Genomic DNA, 10809 nt, shown 5'->3' with positions numbered 1-10809 from the left:
GGTGGTGAGTGGTAGTGGTGGTGGTGGTGGTGGTGGTGGTGGTGGTGGTAGTAGGTGGGAGTTGGGGGGGGGGGGGGGGGGGGGGGGGGGAGGGAGGGAAGGGGAGGGGAATGATGGTCTGTGGATTCCTTCTCCGTACCCTTTACATATAAGCAAAAATATGCCTTCCTGTGGGTATAGAAACATTAACACAAATTATATCAGTAACTGATATTGTAGCCTTTTAAACAGAAAAGATTTGTACATACAAATACTTTTTAATTATCATTTATTTGTGGAAATGGCATTTACGTCATTAAATTGATACCTCAGCATCAAGCTAGTGTCCTGCAGCAGTGGTCCAGTGGTAAAGTGTATATAAGTGATGCGTATTCTTGGAGTTGCGAGTTCAAACCCGGATTAAGCTATATATATATACAACATGTTTTGTTTTGGTTGTTCGTTTTTGTATAAAGCCTCACACAATATCTATATTAAGCGAGTTTGTTTTAAACATGACATACATATTAATTCATTTTACCAGGCCTTATTCCACACAACTCCGTGAATTTCCCGTGGAGCCAGCCATTCAAACAAAAACAAACGAAACAAAACAAAACAAAACAAAAAACATTATTGCCAACAGCATTTGGTGTTCCCAGGCGGTCACCCATCCAAGTACTAACCAAACCCAACGTTGCTTAACTTCGCTGATCGGACGAGAAGCGGTGTTCTCAACGTGGTATGGCCGTTGGCATGAGACTGCCTACACATTGTGGCTAATAACCAACTCTTTTTTAAGTCATCGCGGCAGGATACGGACCTGCTTGTGGTGTCTTAATGGTAATTGTATCCTAACATATTTTTGTCTCCTTGGCATGGATATTTAACATCGTTTATTCAGTCTTGGGTTTATGTTCTTTCGCCATTTACAGACATTTTACATCTACCTACTTCCTCAGCCTGCCCTGCCAATTTCTAATGAATTTGTGGATTTTCTTTTGTAATACAAACATGTGTGTGCTCATCTGCTCTTCAGTTTTTATGATATTTGTCTCATCTGTCCTGCTTTATGATACTTTTACAAAGAACATGAACAAATGCTTCTATTTTAGAGAAGATATGGGATCCAGGTTTCGGAGCCGTAAAACCAACCGTCGTGATTGGTGGACGAGTTGCCAGGTTGCAGCTTCTGTACCGTGCCGGCACATAAATAGGTTCGGCTCAAGCGGCGGCAGCATCATTCCCCCGTGACTGTCTGAGCGTCTCTCATCACCTTGGTTGGTTCATCATCATCATCATGGTAGAAGCAAAGCCTACCAAGAAGGCTGCGGCTGCTGCTGCTGCTGCTGCTGTGGTGGCCACCACCAGGAAACCTCGCGTCCAGGTTGCTCACCCGAAAACTAGTCAAATGGTTCTAGCCGCGGTCGCAGCACTCAAAGACCGTAAGGGCTCGTCTCTACAAGCAATCAAGAAGTACGTTGTTGCCAACAACAAAGTCGAGGCTGCCAAGATCGCCATTTACATCCGAAGATTTCTCAAGAAAGCAGTGGCTGACGGCATTCTTGTTCAGACCAAGGGAAGTGGAGCTAGTGGATCATTCAAGCTGGCCGTAGCAGAGAAGAGGGCCGTTCTAACTCCCAAGAAAGCCACCACAACCAAGAAACCATCTACAGCAGCAAAGAAGGCCGTGGTAACTCCCAAGAAAGCCGCCACAAGCAACAAACCACCTACAGCCTTGAAAAAGAAGCAGCAGCAGCTTGTTGTTGGGAACAAAAAGCCCAAAATAAAGAGAGCTTCAAAATCTCCCAAACCACCCAAGGCAAAGAAAGCTGTCAAGAAAACAACAAAGGCAAAATAAACGACGACATGCAAGCAGCATGAATACACATGACAATAAACATCCAGGCCTCCCCCCTCAGTGGAGGGGCCTCATATGATTCCAAAAAGAGTTTAGTTTTGTACACAAATAAATCATTACTTTTGGGGTAGATTTACTCTGTATATTATATATATATATATATATATATATATATATATATATATATATATATATATATATATATATATATATATATACATGGGTGAGGTGATATGGTACCAAAGTTTTGGGTAAGGTGATTGACATTTACACAAGATAAAACACGAACCAATGGGAATAAAAACATAAGAATGGAAGTAACTGCAGAAGGCCTATTGGCCCATAACACAAGCACTTCCTCTTGATGCTTCTATATTGGTTCGGAGTCTTGAAGCTATAATATATATATATATATATATATATATATATATATATATATATATATATATATATATATATATATATATATATATATATATATATATATATATATATGCACACAAAACTAAATAGTCTTGTTAGACAAATTGCCCCTATTAGAGGCAAGTTGACTAACAAGCCGAATGACTGCAATTGTTTTGAATTTGAGTTAAATCTAACATAGAAATGTAATCAAACCTAACCTAACCTATGCTAACCCAAGCTAAGCTAAGCTAACCTAACCTAACCTAAGCTAAGCTAAGCTAACCTAACCTAACCTAACCTAACCCAGCAATTCATGATCTTAATATAATACTGTTAATTGGATAAACCAATTTGGAAAGAAATGTTCGAAAATAACAAAATTAACTGTGCTTGTTAGGAAAATTGGGCCTTGCATACTTGTCCCAATAGTGTGGTTCTCGCTTTTAGGTACGACATAAACGTATACCTAAGTTGAGAGAGAAAAAGATTCGCACTCAAACATGCATATCGATTGCCATTCCTGAATTCTGGGTAGATATTCGTGTCCTCCCTTTTCATTTACCATCATTTGGATACTATCAAAACAGCTCTGAGAAGGATAAAATGAATAAAACGGGTAGCTCACTCATGTAAAAAGGAAGAGTTGGGAAAGATCTCTCTCTCTCTCTCTCTCCCTCCCTCACCCCCCCCCCCTCCCCACCAATGATCCTGCTCTGCTAGTATATAACGTAACAAACCTTCCCCCCCCCCCCCCCCCAATCAGAGTCCCTTTAAGCATGCGAGGATAAAAAATAGATTTCATAAGACCCAATGTGCTAGCTGATATCAAAACAATTTATGTTATCGTCTATTAAGCCCTTCAGTAAAAAAGTATAGGGACCTAATTAGGTCCCGTTTTGAGGTGGGTGGTGGGTGGAATCGATGGATTAGCCAAGCTCTTATCCGCCGAATCCGTAGAGGGTACGACCCTGGCGCTTCAGAGCGTACACCACGTCCATGGCAGTGACGGTCTTCCTCTTGGCGTGTTCCGTGTAGGTTACAGCATCACGGATGACGTTCTCGAGGAACACCTTCAGGACGCCACGGGTCTCTTCGTAGATGAGACCCGAAATACGCTTGACGCCGCCACGACGAGCTAAGCGACGAATAGCGGGCTTGGTGATGCCCTGGATGTTGTCACGTAGCACCTTACGATGACGCTTGGCGCCACCCTTTCCGAGTCCCTTGCCTCCCTTGCCGCGTCCAGTCATGGTGTTGAAGTTGTGTGAATCGAATTGACGAATGCCCGCACGATTTCCCGACTATATCCCATCAAGCGGACGTACTAGTAGCATTGCAACTCCTGCCTGCCCTTACTTTACGCTTGTGGTCGAGTAGACACGGCTTTCTCACAACGCTTTCAAAACTGCAGTTGCCTACTCGTCTGTTTCACGTCCCTGTGAAATGACTTTTGCACAAATCCAAAAAATAGAGCAAAATCAGCAATAATAGTGATTGAGGTGAGCCGCCTGTTGGCTGCAGCCAGAGGAAGGAGGGGAGGGGCAACGGGGTGACGTAGGCGAGTCGAGCAGCCAATGGCGCTCGAGCAAGCGCCTCGAGACGGCGTATATAAGCAAAAATTTTTCGGCGCCGGCCATCACAAACCACAGTTGTTCACCATGGCTCGCACCAAGCAGACTGCTCGCAAGTCCACGGGAGGCAAGGCTCCTCGTAAGCAGCTGGCCACCAAGGCAGCACGCAAGTCTGCTCCTGCCACAGGGGGTGTGAAGAAGCCTCACCGTTACAGGCCCGGAACGGTCGCCCTGCGTGAGATCCGTCGTTACCAGAAGAGCACCGAGTTGCTCATCAGGAAACTTCCCTTCCAGCGTCTGGTGCGCGAGATTGCCCAGGACTTCAAGACAGATCTTCGCTTCCAGTCGTCTGCCGTCATGGCTTTACAGGAGGCATCCGAGGCTTACCTGGTCGGTCTCTTCGAGGACACTAACCTCTGTGCCATCCACGCCAAGCGTGTCACCATCATGCCAAAGGACATTCAGCTTGCTCGCCGTATCCGTGGAGAGCGTGCATAAGCTAAATCGACCACCCTAGTATACACCAAACTCGGCCCTTCTCAGGGCCAAAATATCCTTCTAAGGAGATTTCAGACATTCCTAGCATCAGTCATATGAATTAACCTTCATCTACACATATAATAAATAAATAAAAATTAAAAAAAAATAAATAAATACACTAATTTAGGTGTCATACATACACGTGATATCAATAAATCAAGTCATTTGTAGTACAACCTGTTCTCTTACAAACAAAACGCCGTCGCTTTTCGCTCTTATGCACTGTCAAGGATCACCCCCCCCAAAAATAAAAATTGTCATACTGTACTAGAAATAAAAGCAGCTTGTATAAGTGACATACTGTCCAGTCCTGTTTTATTCTGTTTTCGGTCCTCTGGCTTAATCTGTTAAGTTAGGAGATGACATTTTAAATTAACCGTTTTCTTGACATTTTCAAAACCTAAGAGGGTGGCCTGCATAGTAATCCTAATGTGGAACATAACAATGAATCTCTAATCTCTAGAAAAAAGATACCGAGTGCTTATATGTGTTGAGAGAGAGAGAGAGAGAGAGAGAGAGAGAGAGAGAGAGAGAGAGAGAGAGAGAGAGAGAGAGAGAGAGAGAGAGAGAGAGAGAGAGAGAGAGAGAGACACACAGACAGACAGACAGACAGACAGACAGACAGACAGACAGACAGACAAGACAGACAGACAGACAGACAGACAGACAGACAGACAGACAGACAGAGACTGAGAGAGAGAAACACACACAGACAGTTTCATAAATATTCTCATTTTATAGCTATTTGCTTTCAGTGACAGAGGTTTTTGTTATAATAGTATTGGTGTCTAACACTCACAATCTCTTTAGAAATTAAAGTGTGGCTCCAATGGAGCCGAGTTTGTTGGTTTGAGGCCAAGCCACCACCACAGGGCAGTAAGTAAGCCGTTTACTTGGAGGAGGTGTACTTGGTGACGGCCTTAGTGCCCTCAGAGACGGCGTGCTTGGCCAGTTCTCCGGGCAACAGGAGCCTTACAGCCGTCTGGATCTCCCGACTGGTAATGGTGGAACGCTTGTTGTAGTGGGCCAGGCGAGAAGCCTCGGCGGCGATGCGCTCGAAGATGTCGTTCACGAACGAGTTCATGATCGACATGGCTTTGGAAGAGATACCAGTGTCGGGGTGGACCTGCTTCAGCACTTTGTAGATGTAGATGCTGTAGCTCTCCTTCCTCCTGCGCTTCTTTTTCTTATCGCCCTTGGCAATGGCCTTCTGGGCCTTTCCGGCCTTCTTGGCAGCCTTTCCAGATGCCTTGGGTGGCATGATGATGCTCGTGCTGGCTGGCGTTGCGATACAATAATGAACTTTTGCGCGAGTCGAGCTTTCCTTTTATATCCCGCTCGCGACTCAGCTCAGAGCGGGTCGCGTGGCGGAGCGCGCTGATTGGTCAGTGGCGGACTCCCTTGATCCTGAGCGGGTATATAACACGAAGCTCGATCTGCGGGCCGGCATAAAACACCACAAACCCACAACAGCAGCAGTAATGTCAGGACGCGGCAAGGGAGGCAAAGTGAAGGGCAAGTCAAAGTCTCGCTCCAGCAGGGCCGGACTTCAGTTCCCCGTGGGCAGAATTCACCGTCTGCTGCGTAAGGGCAACTACGCCGAACGCGTCGGTGCTGGCGCTCCTGTCTACCTAGCAGCCGTCATGGAATACCTCGCTGCCGAAGTTCTGGAGCTCGCCGGTAACGCCGCACGTGACAACAAGAAGACCCGTATCATCCCACGTCACTTGCAGTTGGCCATCCGCAACGACGAAGAACTCAACAAACTTCTGTCTGCGTAACCATTGCACAGGGAGGTGTTCTTCCAAACATTCAGGCAGTTCTTTTGCCAAAGAAGACAGAGAAGAAGTAAGCACTTCTGCCACCCACCACGACAAATACCATAACCAGGCTCCATCCGGAGCCACACACACTTTAATAGAGAGATTCAAGTAGACAATCAACTTTCAAACATTAATAATAACATTTATATTGATTTCATTTGGAATGTGTACATAACAAACAAACAAAACAAAATTATAGGGGATATTCAGCATCACTTGGAATATTAACCAATCATATAAATCCAATATATATTTTATATTTTACTTTAAGCGAGGAATTCTTATTCTATCAATTTTTAATCATACAAATGAACAAAAGCAATTCTTCACTAGACGTAATAAATGAATAAATGATCAAGGTTTTAATGTGTTTCATGAATATATATATATATATATAATATATATATATATATATATATATATATATATATATATATATATATATATATATATATTATAATATATATATTTTAATACTTGTGAACCAGAATATGTTTTGAGCAGCAGCGATCGTGCCATTGCCGAAGTGCAACAATTCAAATAATTTAAAGGGCCTGCTCGGGTATATAAGAGAGGCTGGGAGACTGGGGGCCGGGGTGGGTGATGGGTGATGAGTGATGGTGTGGTGTGGGTGTGGTGTGGTGTTGTTAAGAGTTGATTTACGGCCGGCCAGCCAGCCAGCCACCAGCCAGCCAGCCAGCCAGCCAGCCAGCCAGCCAGCCAGCCAGCCAGCCAGCTGCAGCCAAGGCAGGGCAAGGCAAGGCAATAACAGGACAGGACAGGACAGGCCAGGCAAGCAGGCAAGGCAAGGCAAGGCAAGGCAGGCAAGGCAGGCAGGCAGGCAGGCAGGCAGGCAGGCAGGCAGGCAGGCAGGCAGGCAGGCAGGCAGGCAGGCAGGCCAGGCAGGCAGGCAGGCAGGCAGGCAGGCAGGCAGGCAGCAGCCAGCCAGCCAGCCAGCCAGCCAGCCAGCCAGCCAGCCAGCCAGCCAGCCAGCCAGCCAGCCAGCCAGCCAGCCAGCCAGCCACTCCCACTTTGTATTTATATGCATTCAATTTATATTCAACATTATATATGTTAAGGGCCTTGTTTTAGTGTTTATTTTAAAAATGACAAACATCGAGTCATTTTACCAGTCCTTTAGCGTTAACGGTGATGCATTTTAAAACTGAACATAAATCGCCTTTTCTGGATATATCAAATATCGAATCCGCTTAATGTGCCTACAATTCAATCATTCAAAAAATACATAATTTACATCAAGCCTTTTCATAGAACAGACAATAAGATTTGTAGATGCAAAAAAAAAAATCCTTTAAGTTATCAATACAATGTGAGAAAACTTTACTTTTATAACTAAAGTTGCACAATTATACCAATTCTATGGTGGCTGGGTGGTAAGGTGTGTGGCTGGTGTTTTGGAAGTCGCGAGTTCAAACGACCCAATGGGAATAATACTTTTTTTTTTTGCCATACAATCTTCCTAATACTATTATGTAGGTTTGTGTGTGTTTTTTTTTATTCATTCTTTGGTTTTATAGATGACATACATATTGACTCCTTTTACCGGTCCTTAATTAGGCTCTGGGGAAGCAATGGTGGTGGTGGTGGTGGTGGTGCATTTAAAACTAAACCAAAAATCACCAGTTCTGGACGCGTCAAATATCATATCCGCTTAATGTGTCTACAACCTAATTACTTAAAACTACACTATTTAATTCATTCATATCATGTGCATATTGGTCATTATGCTCATACAACCGACATCAAAATTTATTTTCATTATTAGAATCATACATTTCATCAAGTAATACAGATACAAAGAGATTTTCTTTCTGAGAAGACCGTTAGTATTGGCTGGCTGGCAGGCAGGCAGGCAGGCAGGCATTTGAGGGTTATTATTTCGCCTGTTGATTGGGGGGAGGGTTGATGTGTTAGGGGGTTTTCGGTTTAGGTGTGGTGGTGGTGATTGGTGGTGAGTGGTAGTGGTGGTGGTGGTGGTGGTGGTGGTGGTGGTAGTAGGTGGGAGTTGGGGGGGGGGGGGGGGGAGGGAGGGAAGGGGAGGGGAATGATGGTCTGTGGATTCCTTCTCCGTACCCTTTACATATAAGCAAAATATGCCTTCCTGTGGGTATAGAAACATTAACACAAATTATATCAGTAACTGATATTGTAGCCTTTTAAACAGAAAAGATTTGTACATACAAATACTTTTTAATTATCATTTATTTGTGGAAATGGCATTTACGTCATTAAATTGATACCTCAGCATCAAGCTAGTGTCCTGCAGCAGTGGTCCAGTGGTAAAGTGTATATAAGTGATGCGTATTCTTGGAGTTGCGAGTTCAAACCCGGATTAAGCTATATATATATACAACATGTTTTGTTTTGGTTGTTCGTTTTTGTATAAAGCCTCACACAATATCTATATTAAGCGAGTTTGTTTTAAACATGACATACATATTAATTCATTTTACCAGGCCTTATTCCACACAACTCCGTGAATTTCCCGTGGAGCAGCCATTCAAACAAAAACAAACGAAACAAAACAAAACAAAACAAAAAACATTATTGCCAACAGCATTTGGTGTTCCCAGGCGGTCACCCATCCAAGTACTAACCAAACCCAACGTTGCTTAACTTCGCTGATCGGACGAGAAGCGGTGTTCTCAACGTGGTATGGCCGTTGGCATGAGACTGCCTACACATTGTGGCTAATAACCAACTCTTTTTTTAAGTCATCGCGGCAGGATACGGACCTGCTTGTGGTGTCTTAATGGTAATTGTATCCTAACATATTTTTGTCTCCTTGGCATGGATATTTAACATCGTTTATTCAGTCTTGGGTTTATGTTCTTTCGCCATTTACAGACATTTTACATCTACCTACTTCCTCAGCCTGCCCTGCCAATTTCTAATGAATTTGTGGATTTTCTTTTGTAATACAAACATGTGTGTGCTCATCTGCTCTTCAGTTTTATGATATTTGTCTCATCTGTCCTGCTTTATGATACTTTTACAAAGAACATGAACAAATGCTTCTATTTTAGAGAAGATATGGGATCCAGGTTTCGGAGCCGTAAAACCAACCGTCGTGATTGGTGGACGAGTTGCCAGGTTGCAGCTTCTGTACCGTGCCGGCACATAAATAGGTTCGGCTCAAGCGGCGGCAGCATCATTCCCCCGTGACTGTCTGAGCGTCTCTCATCACCTTGGTTGGTTCATCATCATCATCATGGTAGAAGCAAAGCCTACCAAGAAGGCTGCGGCTGCTGCTGCTGCTGCTGCTGTGGTGGCCACCACCAGGAAACCTCGCGTCCAGGTTGCTCACCCGAAAACTAGTCAAATGGTTCTAGCCGCGGTCGCAGCACTCAAAGACCGTAAGGGCTCGTCTCTACAAGCAATCAAGAAGTACGTTGTTGCCAACAACAAAGTCGAGGCTGCCAAGATCGCCATTTACATCCGAAGATTTCTCAAGAAAGCAGTGGCTGACGGCATTCTTGTTCAGACCAAGGGAAGTGGAGCTAGTGGATCATTCAAGCTGGCCGTAGCAGAGAAGAGGGCCGTTCTAACTCCCAAGAAAGCCACCACAACCAAGAAACCATCTACAGCAGCAAAGAAGGCCGTGGTAACTCCCAAGAAAGCCGCCACAAGCAACAAACCACCTACAGCCTTGAAAAAGAAGCAGCAGCAGCTTGTTGTTGGGAACAAAAAGCCCAAAATAAAGAGAGCTTCAAAATCTCCCAAACCACCCAAGGCAAGAAAGCTGTCAAGAAAACAACAAAGGCAAATAAACGACGACATGCAAGCAGCATGAATACACATGACAATAAACATCCAGGCCTCCCCCTCAGTGGAGGGGCCTCATATGATTCCAAAAAGAGTTTAGTTTTGTACACAAATAAATCATTACTTTTGGGGTAGATTTACTCTGTATATTATATATATATATATATATATATATATATATATATATATATATATATATATATATATATATATATATATATATACATGGGTGAGGTGATATGGTACCAAAGTTTGGGTAAGGTGATTGACATTTACACAAGATAAAACACGAACCAATGGGAATAAAAACATAAGAATGGAAGTAACTGCAGAAGGCCTATTGGCCATAACACAAGCACTTCCTCTTGATGCTTCTATATTGGTTCGGAGTCTTGAAGCTATAATATATATATATATATATATATATATATATATATATATATATATATATATATATATATATATATATATATATATATATATATATATATATATATATATATGCACACAAAACTAAATAGTCTTGTTAGACAAATTGCCCCTATTAGAGGCAAGTTGACTAACAAGCCGAATGACTGCAATTGTTTTGAATTTGAGTTAAATCTAACATAGAAATGTAATCAAACCTAACCTAACCTATGCTAACCCAAGCTAAGCTAAGCTAACCTAACCTAACCTAAGCTAAGCTAAGCTAACCTAACCTAACCTAACCTAACCCAGCAATTCATGATCTTAATATAATACTGTTAATTGGATAAACCAATTTGGAAAGAAATGTTCGAAAATAACAAAATTAACTGTGCTTGTTAGGAAAATTGGGCCTTGCATACTTGTCCCAATAGTG

At 43.2% G+C, this 10809-nt stretch overlaps 2 non-coding genes across 2 annotated transcripts; both read right to left on the bottom strand.

Moving 5' to 3' along the window:
• Positions 1-616: 616 nt before the first annotated feature.
• On the bottom strand, positions 617-735 carry LOC138362058 (5S ribosomal RNA). The gene has a single exon (XR_011227382.1). It is a non-coding gene; the product is annotated as a 5S ribosomal RNA (ribosomal RNA).
• Positions 736-8748: 8013 nt separating this feature from the next.
• Positions 8749-8867, bottom strand: LOC138362057 (5S ribosomal RNA). The gene has a single exon (XR_011227381.1). It is a non-coding gene; the product is annotated as a 5S ribosomal RNA (ribosomal RNA).
• Between the last annotated feature and the right edge of the window lie 1942 nt (positions 8868-10809).

The sequence above is a fragment of the Procambarus clarkii genome, unplaced genomic scaffold (genome assembly GCF_040958095.1).
Source record: "Procambarus clarkii isolate CNS0578487 unplaced genomic scaffold, FALCON_Pclarkii_2.0 HiC_scaffold_1136, whole genome shotgun sequence".
In the NCBI taxonomy this organism is placed as follows: Eukaryota; Metazoa; Arthropoda; class Malacostraca; order Decapoda; family Cambaridae; genus Procambarus; species Procambarus clarkii.
This window is presented reverse-complemented; position numbering and strand designations above follow the sequence as displayed.